At 47.1% G+C, this 20,068-nt stretch overlaps 1 protein-coding gene across 1 annotated transcript in view; it reads left to right on the top strand.

Moving 5' to 3' along the window:
- The first annotated feature begins 4,960 nt into the window (after window positions 1-4,960).
- The window catches only part of NOS1 (nitric oxide synthase 1), a 211,001-nt gene continuing 195,893 nt past the window's right edge, over window positions 4,961-20,068 (top strand). The window contains exons 1-2 of the mRNA XM_054444762.2: window positions 4,961-5,056; window positions 18,337-18,411. The gene's annotated coding sequence lies outside the window, so the exon portion shown is untranslated. The remainder of the gene's footprint in view (window positions 5,057-18,336; window positions 18,412-20,068) is intronic.

The following is a 20,068-nucleotide window of genomic DNA, read 5'->3' as shown; positions in this document are numbered from 1 at the left end:
GATATTCTTACCCTGTCCTCCCAAAATAGGTTTATCACTATTTTTAGTTCTACCTTGGTTACCTTGGCAACTCTAACAAATGCCTTTATGATTCCATTTCTTATTTCATCCACTACAGGTGTTATATTTTGACTCCACACCATTTCAGATGAGATGTTGGTGCTTCAACTTCCTTTGTTCTTCCTCTTTCTCTGCATTTCAAAATATTGACAACTGGCTGGGTGCGGTGGCTCACAGCTGAAATCCCAGCACTTTGGGAGGCTGAGGCAGGAGGATTGCTTGAGGTCAGACATTCGAGACCAGCCTGGGCAATGTGGCGCAATCCCATCTCTACAAAAAATATTAAAAAAAAATTTTGCCGGGCATGGTGGCATATGCCTGTAGTCCTAGCTCTTCAGGAGGCTGAGTCGGGAGGATCACTTGAGCCTGGGAGGTGGAGGCTGCAGTGAGATGAGATTGTGCCACTGAACTCCAGGCTGAGCGACAGAGCCAGACCCTATATCAAAAAAAAAAAAAATGTTGACAACTTTCTTTTGATGCATAGGTCCTGTATACTTAATATATCTATAAGCTCCTGGAAAGCAGGGACCTGGTTTAATTTCTTTTATATCTCAAGTGGATCTAATGGCACATAGTAGGTGTGCAGTAAATCTGTGTCCCATGCTCTGCCCTTTGGCTGTAGTATGTGCCCCCTAACCTGGTTACTGATCTGGAAAATGAGCCCCCAGCCACCACTATAGCTAGGGGAAGGAGTGGAGCTGCTACGATGCACGCAAGCCCATCCCCACTGACTGGCCAAAGCATAGTCGTGGGGGCTATTATTGCCCACAGTCACGCACTATGGAAATTCTCCTGGCCTTGGGGGTCTGATTTCCCCTTACAGCCTCAAGGAAGCTTCTTCAGGGAGAATATTAATGACTGTCTGAATTATTAGCTTCCCTCCCACCAGCATCACTAGATTTTCAACCAGGCATAAAATGGTCCTGGAAAAGGAGACAGCAAGACCAGATGTCAGAAGGAAGAAGGCTTTGCTATCATTCCCAAGTCTGATGATTTGTTTCCCGGGTGCTGTTCCTGGTTCATAAAGAGAATCTATTTCCTACAAGAGAAATCTCCTGTGTGAGAGATCTTTCTAAAGCCTGCTCGCTTCACTCAAGCCTCTAATATCAATCCAAGGCTCCCCAGTCCCTTGTGATGAAGTCCAAGTTCAAACTCAACCCAAGGCCCATTGTGACCAAGCCCTGGTCTCTAGCCAACCCTATTCCTTCCAGCTTCACCTCCCATAATCAAGCCAAATATAACCACTTGCAATTTCCCCAGATCAGTAGACATCCTCTTGCCCTTGCCGTTCTTCTACATGGAAAGCTGTCCTCCCCAGCAGCATCCTCTACTTGTCTTTCCTACCTTGGCATAGACAGCACCTCTGCCAGTCTTCCCTGAGGCCTCCTAGGTCCTATGTCCTCCAACAGCCTCTTGAACTCATCCCTATCATAATCTACATCATTTAATTGAGATTATCTATCTACTCAATGGTCTCCCCCTCTAAAGTATAAATTCCTTGAAGGTGAAATTCATATGATATTCAGCATTAGGTGACAGCAATGCCTAACACAGTGCATGGAAGCTAGAAAGTGTTCAATAAAGATGTTTGTGATGAGTGTATGAGTGGATAAATGTATGAATAGATGGTGGATGGGGATGGTTGTTTGAATGCGTGGATAGATGGATGAGTGGATGAGGGGATGGTTGCATAAATAACTGGAAGGCTGGGATGGATACACAAATGGATGAAAAGGTTACCAGTTGGAAAGATGGAAGGCACATGACCTTTGGTCCCTCATAAAGTGGGCAAGTGCCATCAAAACACACATCATGGAGTAACAGTTGGCCCCATTGCATGTAGCCCTGAGGTTAAGTTCATGCCCTAACTTTCCCCAGCTCTCCCAGTAACCCATGGAGGATCTTTCACTCAAAAGTGTCTCTGGGCTGGGCACAGTGGCTCATGCCTGTAATCCCAGCATTTTGGGAGACCTAGGAGAGTAGATCACTTGAGCCCAGGAGTTCAAGACCAGCCTGGGCAACATGGGCTCGAAATCTTGTCTCTACAAAATATACAAAACTTAGCCAGGTATGGTGGCATGCGCCTATAGTCCCAGCTACTCAGGGGGCTGAGGCTGGAGGATCGTTTGATGCCAGAGGTTGAGGTTGTAACGAGCTATGATCATGCCACTGCACTCCAGCCTGGGTGACTGAGCGAGACACTGTCTAAAAAAAAAAGAAAAAAAAAAGTCTCTGAACCTTCCTGGAACTTGTACTTTTATGGAGCGGATTTGGAGCTCTGAATGTTTCATGTATATTATCAATTGTGTAAGCGGGGCTTTTTTGAATTTCTTATTCAGCAACAAACATTTCCTAAGGATATTTTATTCTCCAGCAACTATGGCAGGTGCTGGAGATATGGAAATGAAAAATCACTGCTTTCCGGGAGCTTAGGGTCTGGGGGAAGTGGTGGATGTAAATGTGCACTCAGCTAATAATAACACAATGACAATAGCTGAGATCATTGCTGCCATTTATTAAGTTCTAACTAATAGGAGAATAGGACTTAGATGGAGAATGAAGACAGGATGCCCCTGATAGAGAGTACAAGAGAAAAATATCATACCCTATCATGTGAGGTAGGTCCTATTAGCTTCATTTCTTAAGTGTAGAAAGTGAGGCTCAGAGGGGTTAAGTGAATAATTCAAGGTCACATAGCTGATAAGTGGCAGAGCCAGAACTCCACCTGCCTCCAAGACCCAGGTTTTTAACCACTCCATGGCCTCTGACATAGTACACAGCCAGACCACGAGAGAGGGACCAAGAGGGGTATAAGCCACATACCAGAGGAACATGGAGGAGAGAGAAATGGACTCCTATTGGAGGAAAGGCAGAGACTTTACCCAGGAGGGGATATCAGAGTTTGGGTGGGACATTCTGTGTACTTGAGAGTAGTTACTCATAGATTTAAAGAGGGATTGTCTCATGGTCTCTGAAACTTCAAAGCCTGGTCTCCTGAGGGCTCTGACAGAAGACAGGGCATGCATTTCCTGGCTAGATCACCTCACTCCATTCCCCAGAGGCTCCATGGCACCAAGGACAGGACCCAGCTTGGGATCACATAGACACAAGCTGAAATCCCAGCCCTGTACCAGCTGTAGGGTAAGTGGTAGAGCTCAGTGTCTGTCTCCTAATTTGAGCTCTCCGAGCCTCAGTTTACTCATCTAGAAAATGAGAGTAATGATGCCTACATTGTCTGATTGTTGTTAGTATGGGGATAGTGTATGTCAGCCTGGCACTTAGGAGGGTCAGTAAAGAGTGGGTCCCTTCTCCTGGCTCCTGGACATAAGCAGCCTGCTCACATCATCCTCACAAGCTGATCCTTTTGTGGACGGAGAATCCCTTTGAGAATCTGGTAACAGTGAAAGAGCCTTTCTCTGCAGAAAAACACACATATACCCTGAATTGTTTCTCACATCTTGCAGAGGAGGTTTGTAGACCTCTGCGGGCCCAGGGTCAGACCTCCTGGTCTTAGGGCTAAAATTGGAATCATGCAGTTGTTCACATTAACATTTGAGTGATCTTGGATTTTGGAAACCAAGGGCAACATGGATGCTCTGGTTTGAAAGCCTGTCTATGGACAAGAAACAAAATGCTCTAAATTATCTGTGAATTGATTAAAGAAAAAAAACCATCACCATTGCATGGACATTTCCTGTGTTTCTGGCACTATGCTAAGCCACCTATATATATTAGCATTTTTCCCATCCCTTCGATTTTTCAAAAAGTTTATTGTATATATTTGAAATGTACAGCCAGACTCAGTATCTCAAACCGGTAATCCCAGCACCTTGGGAGGCCGAGGCAAGAGGATTGCTTGAGCCAAAGAGTTCAAGACCAGCCTGGGCAACATAGTGAGACCCCATCTCTACAAAAGTAAAAATCTAGCCGGGCGTGGTGGCATGCAGCTGTATTCCCAGCTACTTGGGAGGCTAAGGTGGGAGAATCCCTTGAGTCCAAGAGGTCAAGGCTGTAGTGAGCTGTGATCGCACCATTGTACTCCAGCCTGGGCAACAGAGTGAGACCCTGTCTCAATAATAATAACAATAATAGTAATAATGATAAAATAAAGTGTATAGCATGATGTTTTGATATATAGAGAGAGACTGAAATAATTATGATAGTCAAACAGATAAACACATCCATCATCTCACACAGTTACCCTTTTTATTCCTCTGGCAAGAACACAAAATGTATTCTTTTAGCAAAAATCCCAAATACAATACAATACAATACAATACAATACAATACACCATAATCAGCATGTTGTTCATTAGATCTCTAGACTTCATCCCACATATCTATCCCTTTGTATCCTTTGACCTACATCTCCCTACTTCCTACCCCTTTCACCCCTGGTAATCACTGTTTTTATCTCTATCTCTGTGTCTTCTACTTTCTTTTAGATTTCACATATAAATGAGATCATGGGGCATCTCTCTTTCTGTGCCTGGCTTATTTCACTTACCATAACGTCCTCTAGGTTCAACTGCATTAATATCTTTGAAAAGATGAGGCAATCTCCCCTATAATCCCCATTTTACAGATGAAGACCCTGAGGCTCAGAGAGGTGAAGTTACTCTCAGGGTCATTCAGTAAGTGGCACAGCCAGGATTTGAACCTGGGTCCATTTAATTCTAGAAGTCATGGTCTTAATGTGAGGGGATTCTACTTAGGGCCACTTGTCACTCACACCCAGAGGTAAACGTAGTAAGATGGCTCATGGGGCTAGATCAGAAGCCACTGGATATGGTAGGACTCCCCAGTGAGATCTTAGAGGTGGCTGTGGTGATGCTGGCTGATGCTCTGTGCTCAGCCTTTGTGCACATCATAGGGGTGGCTGCTGAGCTTCACCTCTTTGAGGCCATCACTCTCAAAGTCCTTCAAGGTTTCCAGGGTAGGACACTCCATGTCTGTGATAAGTGTGACACTGCTTTTCTCACAGTGGCAGAGAAAGGTGAGACAAACTCATTAATGACAGCACATGGGCATCCCATAATTAGATGGCCAGTATCATTCCTAGAATTCTGAGACTGTCTAATAATAGGAGGAACCAGTGGGCCATAGAGTCATTGGTAATTGTTGCCTAGTGGCTTTGTCTCCTGGAAGTGACGCTTCAGCGGGTTTTCTCCACTGTGACTTTGATGGGCAAAGAAGTACCAGGCTGACAATCTGATGGAGATGCCCTCCCACGCACAAGGCCACAAGATCCCCTGTAGTGGGTGACTTTGGTCTAGGGCCCCTCCTGGGAGCTTGGCTGCCAGCCACAGGGGGGTTCACCTGAACAATTAGCTACTGCCAATTAGAGCCTTTGCTACTGGATGCTTTGTTCCCACTGTTGTATACACCCATGGGGACATAGGGGATGCATCAAAGCAGAAAGACAGAAAAGAGGCAGCCCCCACCCATTCCAGGCTGTTCCTGCCCAGACATGCTCCAAGCCCAACCCTTCCTCAAGCCTGGAAGTGCTATGGGACACCAGACATGTGATTGGCATCTCTGGGTGCCTGTGGTCTCACCTCTGAAATGTGATGGGCACTCACAATCCACTTTGCTGTTGGGATGTGAGATGTTGACCGTCTTGGATAAGAGATGTATTAATTTCCTAGGGTTCCCCTAACAAACTATAACAAACTGAGTAGCTCCAACAACAGAAATTTCTTCTTCCACAGTTCTGGAGGCCAGAAGTTCAAATCCAAGGTGTCAGGGGTGCACATGCCTTCAGAGAGCCGTGAGGAAGAATCTTCTCCAAGCCTCCCTCTTTGCCTCTGCAGCCTCAGGTGTTCCTTAACTCGTAGTGTTCCTTCTCCCTGTGTCTTCACATCGTCCCCACTCTATGCATGTCTGTCTCTTCACACGGTGTTCTTTTTGTAAGGACACTCGTCATATGGGATTGGAGTCCACCATACTTTAGTGTGACATCATCTTAACTAATGACATCTGCAGTGACCCTGTTCTCAAACAAGGTCACATTCTGAGGTACTGAGGTGAGGACTTCAACATATGAATTGGGGGTTGGGGGGACAGAATTCAACCCATAACAAGAGGGGACTTCACAGCAATTCAGGAATGTGTAAGAATGGCCTTAGAATCTGTCATCCCTTCCTTAAGTGGTCAAGAGCTAGATAAGGAGATAAGGAGAAAGGAGGATTGGAGAGCGGAGAGAATGTGATTATAAATGAATGTACAGGCTGGGCATGGTGGGTGACACTTGTAATTCCTGCACTTTGGGAAACCAAGGTGTATTAGGCCAATCTCACGCTGCTATAAAGAACTGACGGAGACTGGGTAATTTATAAAGGAAAGAGGTTTAATTGACTCACAGTTCCACATGGCTGGAGAGGCCTCAGGAAACTTACAATCATGGCAGAAGGGCAAGCAAACACGTCCTTCTTCACAGGGCAGCAGGAAGAAGAAGTGCCAAGCAAAGGGGGAAAAGCCGCCTATAAAACCATCAGACCTCATGGGAACTCACTCACTATCATAAGAACAGCAGCATGGGGGTAACTGCCCCCATGATTCAATTTCCTCCCACCTGGTCCCTCCCACGACACGTGGAGATTATGGGAATTACAATTCAGAATGAGATTTGGGTGGGGACACAGCCAAACCATACCACAAGGCAAGTGGATTGCTTAAATTTAGGAGTTCAAGACCAGCCTGGGCAACATGGTAAAACCCTGTCTCTACAAAAAAAATTTAAAAATTAGCCAAGCATGGCAACACATGTTTGTGGTCCCAGCTACTCGGGGGGCTGAGGCGGGAGGATTGCTTGAGCCTGGGAGGTGGAGGTTGCAGTGAACTGAAGTCATGCCACTGCACTCCAGCCTGGGCAACAGGGTGGGACCCCGTCTCAAAAAATAAATAAAAAAGTAAAATTTTAAAATTAAAATAAGTGAACTTACAGAACCTAAGTAAAACACACAAGGCTCGTCATTAGAACTCTGCTGTTTCCTCTCCCCCTCCTTCCTCTTTTCCTCTCCCTCCTCCCCTTTCTCTCCTCCCTCTCCCCCTCCTCTCCCTCCTCCCCTTTCTCTCCTTCCCTTTCCTCCTCCTCTCCCTCCTCCCCTTCCTCCTCCCTCTCTACCTTCCCTCTCTTCAAATAAGTGGAGCATGAAGTACTTGGGCATTTTGAGGCTGATTCCTTTATATGAAAGAGAATATATAATACATATATGGTCACTGCTCCTGCCACAGACCAGGGTGTTGGGTAACCAGGGACAGGTGGGCAAAAGGAAGCTGTTGGAAGTTTTGGGGGGAAAAAAACAGTGTTCAATTTATTTTACCTTTTTCAATGGGAGAATTTTAAACCTCCTTTTTTGCCTACAGTAGGTTCCGCAGAGCAGTAGCTCTTAAATTTTAGCATGCATCAGATTCACCCAGAGGCCCAGATTTTTTAAAAAAATAAGGAACTTTCTGATCCCTACTTCCAGAGATTCTAATCAGGATGGGCTACATAATTTTCAGGGCCTCATGCAAAATGAAAATTATTCAAAAACTAATAAGAATTTCAGGACAGCAACAGCAGCTGCACAGGTCACAGGCTCATGATTCTGATTCAGAAGATCTGGGTGGGGCCTTGGAATCTGCATTTCACCAGGTCCTTGGGTGATTGTGGTGCAGGGGGCTGCAGACCATCCTTGGCAGATGGTCTGGCACAGAAGGTGAGCTGGGAAGTTTCCAGGAGGTTTCTGGGTAAGTGGTTTGAGCTGTAGTTTCCTGACCACCCTTTCTCCCCACTAATCTCTTAAAAGCAGTTCTGAAAACTGTGGCCAGAAAGATGTAGGAGCTATTTTCAGAGCTGGACATGGCCATGCTGTGGAAGAGGGTCCCTTCTTCTTCGTGTCCTGGAGGAAGCTGGGGGAAGGGTGGTACCTGAAGCCCAGCCTCTGCCTCTCCCACCTGTGGAGAGGGATGTGGCAGAGTTCAAAGGACAAATGTCTGTGCCCTGAACTCTCAGCCCTTCACCAAAAACAAGTCTAAACCAATTTGTGACTTGGCCTAGGTCCACCACATCGGGATATCAGGAAGGTCAGCCTGACTTTTCTGTGTAATTTTCCCACGTGGGAAGACGGACAACAACTGGTGTCCCCTATGAAATCAAATCAAGCAGGCATCACAGGTGGCAGGTGGCACTGCAGGCACCATTTTTAGAGAGACCTTGCACCAGGACACTCCAAGGAGGAAAGAGTGCCCTGGAATTTCAAGAGGATGTATGCCTAAGATTGGGTCTGAAAATCACCAGTCCTCTTTCTGAAGCCTATGGTTGCCATCAGATCTCTCCCGGTGCCTGGCGCATGGAGGGTGTGGGCAATTAACATGAAAGAATAAAGCAAAAGGAGGCTGATGGACAAGGGGTGCTTCCTTAGGGTCCTTATCTCCCAGTGCTCGGATTAGCCAGCAGTGGTCCAGCCCAATGCCAGAAAATGAAGAAGGGATTTTCTCAGGTTTGTTGTTGGGGGCAGCGGGGGAGGTTGAGCAGTGACCAGTCTCTGCATCCTGACTGCTGATGCTGATGCTGGAGGTGTGCAAACCTTTGACACCCCCCCCAGGTAGCAAGGAATGCTGTGTCTCCCAATCACCACCCTAGCCTCAAGCCCTGACTCTAGAACCACCTGCTCAGCATGCAGCTGGACCCTCAGGGGGGCAGTCCATCTCTTCTTGGCCTGGTCTTGGACCGCAGAGAAGTTCAGAGTTGGAAACCAAGTCATTCCAAGGTCCCAGCCTCTACTATCCAGGAGCTTGCAGCCCTGTCAGTGATATTTGATTCTGTAGGAAACTGCCAGGAAATGAGATGATGTAATCGGCACTGAGGGGTGGGGAGTAGAGAGGGAAGGCTGGTGTGACCTGGACCCACTACTGTTGGGGTCTCCTGGTGAAGCTGGGGGTCACCTGAGGCTGTCACCAAGTCAGTAGGCTTCAGAATTGAGTTGGAAGTTTTTTGTTTTTTGTTTTTGAGACGGAGTTTTGCTCTTGCTGCCCAGGCTGGAGTGCAATGGCGCAATTTCAGCTCACCACAACCTCCACCTCCCGGGTTCAAGCGATTCTTCTGCCTCAGCCTCCCAGGTAGCTGGGATTACAGGCATGCACCACCACGCCTGGCTAATTTTGTATTTTTAGTAGAGACGGGGTTTTTCCATGTTGGTCAGGCTGGTCTTGAACGCCCGACCTCAGGTGATCCGATACCCTTGGCCTCCCAAAATGCTGGGATTATAGGCGTGAGCCACCACACCCGGCCGAGTTGGAAGTTTTTAATTCTATTTCCTAGCCCCACCTCCTGCTAAGAGAGGCTGTAAATGGGTTGAACAGTGTCCTCAAAATAGATGCATCTAATGCCTGGTGCCTGTGAATATGACCTTATTTGAAAATAGGGTCTTTGCAGATGTGATTAAGTGAGGGATTTGGGATGAGATTTTCTGGACTAAGGGTAGCCCCTAAATCCTATGACTGGTAACCTTATGAGAAAGGAGAAGAAAATTTAGGACACAGAGAAGAACAGAATGTGAAAATGAAATCAGAGATTGAACTGATGCATTTACAAGTCAAGGAACTCCAAGGCTTGCTGGCAACCACCAGAAGCAAGGAGAGGCATGGGATGGATTCTCCCGTGAGCCTTTGCGGGGAGCCTGGCCCTGTCAACACGTTGGTTGAGGACTTCTGGCCTCCAAACTCTTAGAGAATAAGTGTCTGTTGTTTTAAGCCACAAAGTTTGTGGCAGTGTGTTAGGACAGTCCTGGGAAACTAAGTCAGAGGTCACAGACATGGGCCTGCCTGGCTGGTCTGGGACATAGTAAGTTCTGAATAAATGTGTGTTGATTTTAGGGAGTTACTTTTCATTACACAGACTTTTAAAGAAGATTACAAGGTGTTGTGTTTTTTTTTGTTTTGTTTTGTTTTGTTTTTGTTTTTGTTTTGACAGAGTCTCTCTGTGTTGCCCAGGCTGGAGTGTGGGCTCGCTGCAGCCTACCAGGGATCTTAAGATCAGAATAATTGGCATTCCTCAGACACATAGGGCACAGGACTGCATTTGAAAAAGGGGGCTTTGTTGCTACATTTGAAAAGCACTTAGCTTGTGCCTTGCTCCTGAAGCAGGAGCTATAGACTCACAGCATCGGCATCACCTGGGAATTGGCTAGAAACGCAGAACTCGGGCCCTGCCCCAGACTCACTGAGTCAGACCCTGCCTGTGAGCAAGACCTCCATGTGTCCGGTGTGTACATCACTGTTGAGGGACAGCCCAGTTCAAATTGTGGCCACAGAGGCACCTGCTGTGTGGCCTCGGGCAAAACGCTTAAGCTCTCTGAGCCCTGGTTTCCCCAACCGTAATCTAGATCTAGAGCTATCATCCCCCTCAGCTGAGACAAGAGCTATCCCCATGGTGGACAGTCGGGTGATGTTGAACCCCAGATCGAGGCTACACCTTGGTAACAAGAACCAGACCCTCCTTTCAGTGAGAAACCAAGCGGCAGTCGGGGGCAGGGAGGGGCAGCAAAATGCTGGAGGCTGTGAGCCACGAAGAGGAGAAGGAAGGGGGGGCCAGTTGGGTCACTGGGGCCTAAGAGAATGGGCTTGCAGTGGCATTTCTAGGAGTTAGAGGGCAGGGATAGGCGAGATGGAAAGGATTGAACTAAACTACCCAAGCTCACCCAGCTTCACTTTCTTGGACTCATGCCCAGGAGTTTAATCTTTTACTTAGTCATTCAGTAAATATTAGTTGAATGCCTACTATGTGCCATAGCCCATGATGATGACTATCTTTGCATGGCTTTTCTTTTTTAATTTAATTTTATTTTTTTGAGACAGAGTCTCGCTCTGTCACCAGGCTGGAGTGCAGTGGCACGATCTCGGCTCACTGCAACCTCTGCCTCCTGGGTTCAAGCAATTCTGCTGTCTCAGCCTCCCCAGTAGCTGGGACTACAGGCATGCGCCACCATGCCCAGCTAATTTTTATATTTTTAGTGGAGACGGGGTTTCACCATGTTGGCCAGGATGCTCTCGATCTCTTGACCTCGTGATCTGCCCGCCTCGGCCTCCCAAAGCGCTGGGATTACAGGCGTGAGTGACCGTGCCCGGCCCTCTGTATGGCTTTTAGCAGCCCCTATCTACAGTGGGGTATTACCATAGAATGTGATCAGTGCTGTGCTTGAGGTACAGGGAGCACCACATCAGTCTAGGGGAGACAGGAAAGGGCCTCTTAGAGGGCATGGTCTCTAAGCTGAGATCTGAAGGTTGAGTCAGCAAAGGGAAAGAAGGAAGAGTGCTCCAGGCAAAGGGAACAGCATGTGCAAAGTCCCTGAGGTTAGGGAGTGGGAAATATAAGTACAGAATTGAAGGCAGCTGGGTGTGGCTGGACTAGGGAGGCTGGAGGGGGCTGATGAGGAGAAACGAGCCTGGAGACAAAAGCAGGTCTGGGTCAAAGAGGGCCATCAGCCGTCTTTAGGAGGGTGGGTAATAGGGAGCCATGGATGGAATTTGAGGCAGAGGAGACAGATTCAGATTGATACTACAGAAAGATCATGTTGGCTGCTGTGAGGAACTTCAGTGGGGGTACAAGAGCAGGCAACAGACCAGCTAAGAGGTATTCACCATCATCCTGGCCAGAGTTGGTGGTGGTCTAAGGCTTTCAATTAGGGCTGAGGAATTGGGGTTTAAAATGATGCCCATCTTACCTCTGAACTCCCATACTTCACCTAGTCACCAGCGAGAGTTAGGCACACGCTAGTTCAAATCCTGTCCACAGAGGTACTTTCTATGTGACCTTGAGCAAAATTCATAAGCTCTCTGAGCCTTGGTTTTCCCAACCACAAAATAAGGACTATTTTACTACCTCACAAGAATTGTAATAGCGTATAAAGCCTTCTATTCATAAGGCCGTGTAAGAATTAAATGAGAAAATACACAAAAAGTATGGTGCTCAACAGAATAAGAGCCCCACACAGAGCAGCTGTAAGTGTTTCATTGATCAATTGTTAATTCTCCAATGACCCAGAACCTCCTTTGTGCCAAGTTCTGGGGACCTGGTGAGCAAGATGCTTTCCCTACCCTCATGGATATCACAGGCTAGTTGGGGAGATAGACACTTACATAAAAGGAAGAGGAGAATCAGCCATGCCTGGCGTACCTCCCAGGCTGGGGCAATGGCCAAGGGAATGCTTTTGGAAAGAGGAAAAACTACGTGTGTAGACAGACAGTGGGAACAGCCCCTGGTATCCCCAGCGCTAGTTGCCAGCCCAGGAAATACAGAGCAGGGTAATATGATCAGGCCTGGAATTCTCCCATTGGCATGGAGAGAACAACGGATGTAGTGTGTGTGTGCACGTGTGTGTGTGTGTGTGTGTATGTATGTGAGTGCCCACACACACACATGCATGCATAATTACCCAAATAGCACAGATCCCAGGGCTCATGGCATAGGGTTAGTGACAGCCACATGTGAGGGTCACAGGAACTGCCGGAGGTGCCACCGGAGTTGAGAAAGGCATCCTAGGTCTGGCCTGGCCCTGGGCCATCGTGGAAAAGGACAGGGGTGAAAATAACCCCGGAGCGAGAGAAGCTGCAGGTTGGGATGGCCTTCAGGAGGGCGCCTGACGGGATCTATTAAGCTGAGAACTATGTCTGCCTCTGACCTTTCCATGTGTAGAGAAACCCTACCCCAGGGACACATTGTAACAGTGAAGAACCGGAAATAGCCTGAGTGCCCATCCAGGAGCAAATAAGTAAAATGTGGTCTCTATCATTCATATGGCAAGTTAAAAGAAAGAGCTAGATCTATTCGTATCCACATGACCCGATCTCAAACACATCCTGTGGAGTGAGAAAAGGAGGCGGTAGAATAAGGTTAAAAGGTGATAATATGTAGATATACTTGAACATTTGTCCATCTACGAAATGAGGCTATCTATACTATGCTGGTGCATATATTCATGTGTATCAGTAGAAACTAAGCTTGGAAAGATACACAGGAAACTTACAGCATAGATTACCTCTGGGAAACAGTGACATTGGAGGACACCTGGAGAGGATCATTTTTTAACACTCCCCTCCTCTCTATGACAAAATTATTTTCAGTAATAATCCTCTAATAATAAGTATTCTTTTCACAGTTTCTTGTTCTTTGGTTTTAAACCCAATTATTTAAAAATAATACATTTCTATGTTAAAGTTATATTCAAATTCGGTAAAATAGATTGTGTGTAAACTATAAATTTGCGCCTAACAAAAAACCCAAAAAATTTCTTTGGAGTTGGTTGAAAGAAAAAAAAAAAATACCTCACAGCTTGTACCCCATTTCACCATTTTAAATTTTAATCAGAAATAAATGTTAAACAGCATTCCCAGTGGTGGCAAAGAATGACAGAATTAACTCAAGCGCTACTTCCTTGTGTCTATAATCACTGTTTATGTTGAATCTATTGTTTAAACAAAGGAAGATATATTATTCCAGGGGTTGAAGACACAGACTGGGCCCTCAGTGACTTCGAACGATTCCAAACGGTTCTGAACTTTCCAACTTCTGAAATAATTGCATGTTGAGTCTGCCTGTGTATAACCAGGGGGTTCTCTGAATTCACTTCCATGTAGAATAATGTACTATGTTCATTAAAGAATAACTAGGCCAGGCGTGGTGGCTCATGCCTATAATCCCAACACTTTGGGAGGCTGAGGTGGGTGGATCACCTGAGGTCAGGAGTCTGAGACCAGCCTGGCCAACATAGTAAAAACCCGTCTCTACTAAAAATACAAAAAATTAGCCAGGCGTGGTGGTGCGCACCTGTAATCTCAGCTACTTGGGAGGCTGAGGCAGGAAAATCACTTGAACTGGGGAGGCTGAGGTTGCACTGAGCCGAGATCGCACCATTGCACTCCAGTGTGGGCAACAAGAGCGAAACTCCATCTCAAAGAAAAAAAAGAATAACTAATAAAAATGTGCTAATTAAGTAATATGAATTAAACTAGAGGTCATTATGCTACATGAAATAAGCCAGGCACAGAAAGACAAATATCGCATGTTCTCACTCATATGTAGGAGCTAAAAAAGTTGATCTTGTGGAGGTAGAGAGTGGAATGATGGTTATCAGAGGCTGGGAATGATGTGTGAGTCAGAGAGGTGAAGAGAGGTTGGTGAGATAATAACATACAGTCCAATAGAAGGAATAAGTTCTAATGTTCGATAGCAGACTGGGGTGACGATAGTTAACAGCAATGTATTGTGTATTTCAAAATAGCTAGAAGAGAGGAATTAAACTGTTCTCAACACACAGAAATGATAAATACTCTAGGTGATCGGTACCCTAAATACCATGGCTTGATATTACACATTCTATGCACGTAACAAAATATCATATGTACCCCATACATATGCACAAATATTATGTATCAGTTTTTAAAATCAGTTTTAAAATGAATTTGAAGCTTATTAGTAAAACTTAATAGTAATGCAGCAATGGTTTAGAATTTAGACAAACAGAATACTTTCTCAGGGTGAAATATTTGATCCCTGGTATTGGTTAAAACAGCCAGTGCATGGTGATAAGAAAAAGCAGACTGACTTTTGTCAGTTTTATGATTGTTGTACATTTTTCTACCGACAGCCCAGCCCCTTATTACCTGCAACCAGGGTAGGTTAATCCCTCAGCCCTGCCCTTGGTGCCCATTGCTGGGAGGGGATACAGAGGACCAGAGTCAGAGCTGGGAGTTAAAAGGGGCTTTAGCTTTACCTATAATATCCTAATTTTTTTCCAGCATAGTGGTTAAGAGCGTAGGTTCTGAAGGCAGACTGCCTGAGTTCTGATCCTGGCCCCAAGGCAAGTTACTTCATTCATCCCAACCTCAGTCTCCTCATCTGTAGAATGGAACTGATAATACCTATATTATAGAGTGGTTGTGAGGATGACAAGAGATAATTTATACAAAATGCATAAAACACCTCCTGGCATAGGATAGGTATTCAATTAATGCTAGTCATGTTTTTAGAGGATAATGTGTTCATACACTAATGATGTAATTTTAAAAAGCATATGCCTAGGAAAAAAGCTGGATGCAAACATGCACAATATTAACCCAGGTTAGTGCTGGGGTGGGACCATGCGGGAGAGTTATTTTTATTCTTTGTACATTTTTGTACTTTAAAAAAATTCCAGACCCTCCCCACCTCTCAGGCTGAAAGGCAGGGGTAGGGTTGTTCCCTGGGGCCTCAGTGGCTGAAATGAGCCCTGGCCGCCAGCCACCCTTCAGCTTTGGGTCTGATGCTTCCAGGCCTGCTCAGGACAGCTCTGTCCTGGCCTCCAGAACTCTCTGGCATGACCCCAGGGGCAGCTTTTCTCTCTGAGTAGATTTTCTTTGTCTGGAAATGGACAAGGGGAGTGGCAGGCTGCTGGGGAAGTTGGAGGGACTTGGACCAAGTTGGCAGAGGGAGTGAAAGCAGTCTCAAGGCTCCGAGGGCCCCTCAGGGCCTCGATCCACCCATCCACTCATCCATCCCTCTATCCACTCATCCATCCACCCACCCCTCCACCTCTCCATTCACCTATCCATCCCTCCATCCACCCATCCATCCCTCCATCCACTCATCCACCCATCTACCCTCTATCTACCCCTCCACCCCTCCATCCACCCGTCTATCCCCCTACCACTCATTCATTCCTCTATCCACTCATCCATCCATCCACCCATCCATCCCTCTATCCACTCATCCCTCCATACACACATCCACCCATCCATCCATCCACCCATCCATTCATCCCTCCCTCCATCCATCCCTCCATCCACCTTCCACCCCTGCATTCACTCATTCATCCCTCTATCCACCTTCCTGTCTGTCCATCCTCTCACACATCCATTATTTTATTCATTCACTTATTCCACAAGTATTTATTGAACACCTATTATGTGCCAGGCACTGTACTAGTTCTGGGAGAGAGCAACAAACAAGTCAGACACAGTTCCAGCCTCCCGGGGCTGACATTCTAGTAGAGGGCACAGCAATAAAGTACACAAACAAATAAGTGTATAATTGCAAGTAGGTCTAAGATTCAGGGAAACCAACAAGGCTGTAGCCTGGCTGACTGACTGTTCACTAGCTGGTCCCGACTACCCACCTCTCCTGACACTTCTCTGTCTAGCTAGCAGCCTGGGCCAGCCCACAGGGTTCAAGTGTTCCAGGCTTCTTCCCAGAATTTTCCTTCACCATTGCCCAACTTGCCAAATTGTGAGAATTGCAGGTACACCTGTTAAAAACACAGATTTCTGGAACCCTCCTGGAGACACCCATTCAGACTGGGAATCTGTGATGGGTGGACGAGCCTTGGGGTGAGTGAGCCACGTCTCAGCTCCACTTTCTCCCGAAGCCTCATGTGCAGCCCAGGAGCGTGGGGACAGCTGGGCCCAGGTGACGGGGCCCCAGGATGCACCTGGGCTGATTCTCACGGCCCAGAGCCCTGGAAGGGGAGGGCTCGCTGAGGCCAGGGGTCAGACCTGCTCAGTGCCAGGCTGCCAGGAGCCTAAGAAGGCCAGGCCTCTGGGAGAGCAGGCAGAGGTGACCTCAGGATCTGCCTGGATCCTAAGAAGGAGGAGGAGGAGGAAAAGGAGGAGCCTTGGAGGCACTCAGCGGCCTCAGCCAGGTAGGAGGCCTGGGCAGGGAAGATTCCAGTCATCTGGCCCAGTAGGAAGGGGCTTTCTGCCAAGACTCTGTGCAGTCCCAAACCCTCGGTGAGGCCTGTCCTGGCACCACCGGTCTTGCGATCCTGGGCAGGGTCTGTATTTTGTTAGGCAAATGCCCATTGTGGGCACTGGAAAGATCAAGAGCAGCTCCTGGGGGAAGAGGGGGGAGGTTTGAATGATCAGAGAGGAATTGGAAGCAGGAGCCAAGAACAGGGCCTCTCGGAGTTTGAAAGAGATCCAGACCGCTCCCACTTCCTGAAGCTCCTGGTATATGAAAAAATGAGGGAGTTTCAAAACAGTGTTTGAAAACTCGCTGCTATATTTTTAATCCTTGAAATGCACTCATGAGACTGCACTGCACGCCTTTCCACAACAATGTGATAGGAGGATGCTGGTCATCAGAAAGTGGCAGGATTCGCTTTAAATATTAATTCATAGTGCATTACAGCTGGCAAAGTCTGGGACAGGGCAGAAGTTAAAACTTGTTTGGTAAATGTCATCTGCTTGGGACCCTACTGCTGCATTTTGGTGACTGTATGAATAACCACATTGGGAGATAATTTCAGATGCCTGGGTTTGAGACCCCCATTCCCTGCAGTTGGCAAGACCTGTGGGCAGGTCATAGAAAGACATGAGGGACTCCTTCTGGTGTGGGGACCTAAGAGATGTGATTGGATGAGGCAGTGCACTGCGGGAGCATGGAGGAAGCCTCTCACCCGCCTGGGAAAGCCAGGGGGACTTCTTGGAGGAGGTGGATCTAATCTGGGACGTGAAGGATAAATAAGCATGCGCCAAGTAAAGGAGGGCAGATAATGGACAGATAAGTCTGGTGCCTTGGTATGAGGGCAGAGGAGGGAGAGGCAGGTAGGCAGCCCCTCACCCACCTGGGAAAGCCAGGGGGACTTCTTGGAAGAGGTGGATCTAATCTGGGACGTGAAGGATAAATGAGCATGAGCCAAGTGGAGGAGGGCAGATAATGGACAGATAATTCTGGCGCTTTGGTATGAGGGCAGAGGAGGGAGAGGCAGGTGGGCAGAAGCAAAGAAGGAAAGACTCTTAGTTATATTTGGGGATTGGAACCTTCATTCCCGAAGTCAATTCAGCCAGACTTTCTGTGCTTACAGATGTATCAAGACTTTGTTTTTAATTGCATACACATGTATACTTTGTAAATGAATTAGGAAATACAGAAAAGCAGAATGATCAGGGGTGTTTGTTATCAGGAGTCTGAGATAACTTCAGGGCTCACTTGAGGTTTTAGTTACCCTGACATAGGTTCCCAAGCATGTAAGGAAGAAATGAAACCCTCGCCTTGGCCTCGTTAACATACGATCAGCCACTGTGCCAGCCAGCCACTAGGAAGCCACTGAGAGGGGATGTGTTTCGTTCATTCACAATTTTGGTGCACACCTTCTCTGTGGCAGGCACTATATTGTTACTGCCCTCCTAAAGCTAAGGATGGGGAAAACAGAGGGACATAAATCCATTAAACAGCAGGTTACAATAACAGGAGTTATGTTCCGTATTAGAGGTGATGAGGGCTGGACCCAAGAGCTTAACACCTGATTTCCTCTTTAGAATGAACAGACACTGATCCAGAGAAGAAGCGGGTGACAGACGGCATTCCAGGCAGGGGGAACAGCATGTGCAAAGGTACAGAGGTGTGAAATGACTGTGGTGTATTTGAGGCAAGGTGAAAAGTTCATCAGTTGCAAAATTTCTGGCAAAAGGAGGTGGCACGGGTAGGGTGGGGCCGGCTGGAGAGAGGAGAAGGCAATGGAAGAGAGAAAGAGGTACTGGTTTTCTTAAAGTTAGGGTCCTATAAAGTAAGGTTTACCATTATGGTCTCACCATTTCCACTGCCATCTAACTGTCCCCATTTCTTCAACCCAATAAGCCAGTTGTCACATGTAAGTAGCTCTCAGGTGGGCATGTTTCATGTACACTGTAATATTTTGCCTGACTGGGTTTGCTTTTTGAGGTTAGCTGTCAAGATTTATAATTTGGGATTTCACATTTTTAACAAAATAATCTAGGTGTCCAGCTTCTTGTGAAAAATCAGAGAGCCTGATGACACTGAAGGCTCCATGTTCCCACCTGGGGACAAGCAGTCAAAGTGGAAGGGCAGCAATAGGTGCCCACCGTAGACGAGGTCATAGGCTCTCCAGTCCAATCCAGCCCCTAACCTCACCCACTTCCTCATTTACACCTTGGTGTAAATGACCTCAGACCCCAATACCTCTGGGGTCTGATGCTCTGGGGGCATCAGGGTCTGGGGTCCCTGCCTTGGGAGCTTCCATGACCCCACAAGTCACCCTATTTCCTGCCACCCCCAGTGCTTGTCCAGCCTCCTAATCCTGAGGTCCTAATCCTGAGGACTGCGGGATTGGGGGTCAACCATTCCTTATGGCCCCTTCACCTAAAGGAGCTGGTCTGGAGCTGCTCTGCATGGGCCAGGCTGGCTGACACTGGTTCAAGGCAGCTTTTAATTTTTCCAGACAGAAGGAAGCAAAGGCAGGAGAATGGGGACATGGAAGGAAAGGCTGGGATCCCAGCAGCCCCAGCCTCTCTTTTTGCCTCATCTAAGACATACCTCTAGGTTCCACTTCTTCATCTGTATCTCTCTTTCTCTTCCCCATAGCCCAGTAGTTGGAATTTAGTGCCAGGGGCCAGGCACGGTGGCTCATGCCTGTAATCCCAACACTTTGGGAGGCTGAGGTGAGAGGATTCCCTGAAGTCAGGAGTTTGAGACCAGCCTGGCTTCTTAAAAATACAAAACAATTAGCCAAGCATGGTGGCAGGCACCTGTAATCCCAGCTACTCAGGAGGCTGAGGCAGGAGAATCACTTGAGCCCCGGAGGTGGAGGTTGCAGTGAGCCAGGATCATGCCACTGCACTCCAGCCTGGGCGACAGAGCGAGACTCTGTCCCAACAACAACAAAAACAAAAAGAACTTAGTGCCAGGAAGAGCTGAGTTCAAATCCTACTCTGGCAGTTTACAGAGGTGTGACTTGAGCAGTCATTTACCCTGAAGCTCATTTATAAACAGGAACAATGACAACCAACTCATTGGCTTATCATGGGCATGAGCTGGGGTCATACATTAAGTGACAGGCACAGTACCTGGCACTTAGTATGATAAAAGGCAGCTGCATATGTATTCTTGCTCTTCAGTCTGCTTCTTTCTCTGGGTGTCTACAGCAGACACTGTCATTATCCTGGGCACAGTCACTAAGATTTCTTCACCATGTTTGCATAACATACCAGCTCTTGGTGCGTTTTTACTCCCAACAGCCGGCAGCTGCATCTC

The sequence above is a fragment of the Pongo pygmaeus genome, chromosome 10 (genome assembly GCF_028885625.2).
Source record: "Pongo pygmaeus isolate AG05252 chromosome 10, NHGRI_mPonPyg2-v2.0_pri, whole genome shotgun sequence".
Classification (NCBI taxonomy): Eukaryota; Metazoa; Chordata; class Mammalia; order Primates; family Hominidae; genus Pongo; species Pongo pygmaeus.
Note: the sequence above shows the minus strand (reverse complement) of the source record. Positions and strands in the feature narration are given on the sequence as shown.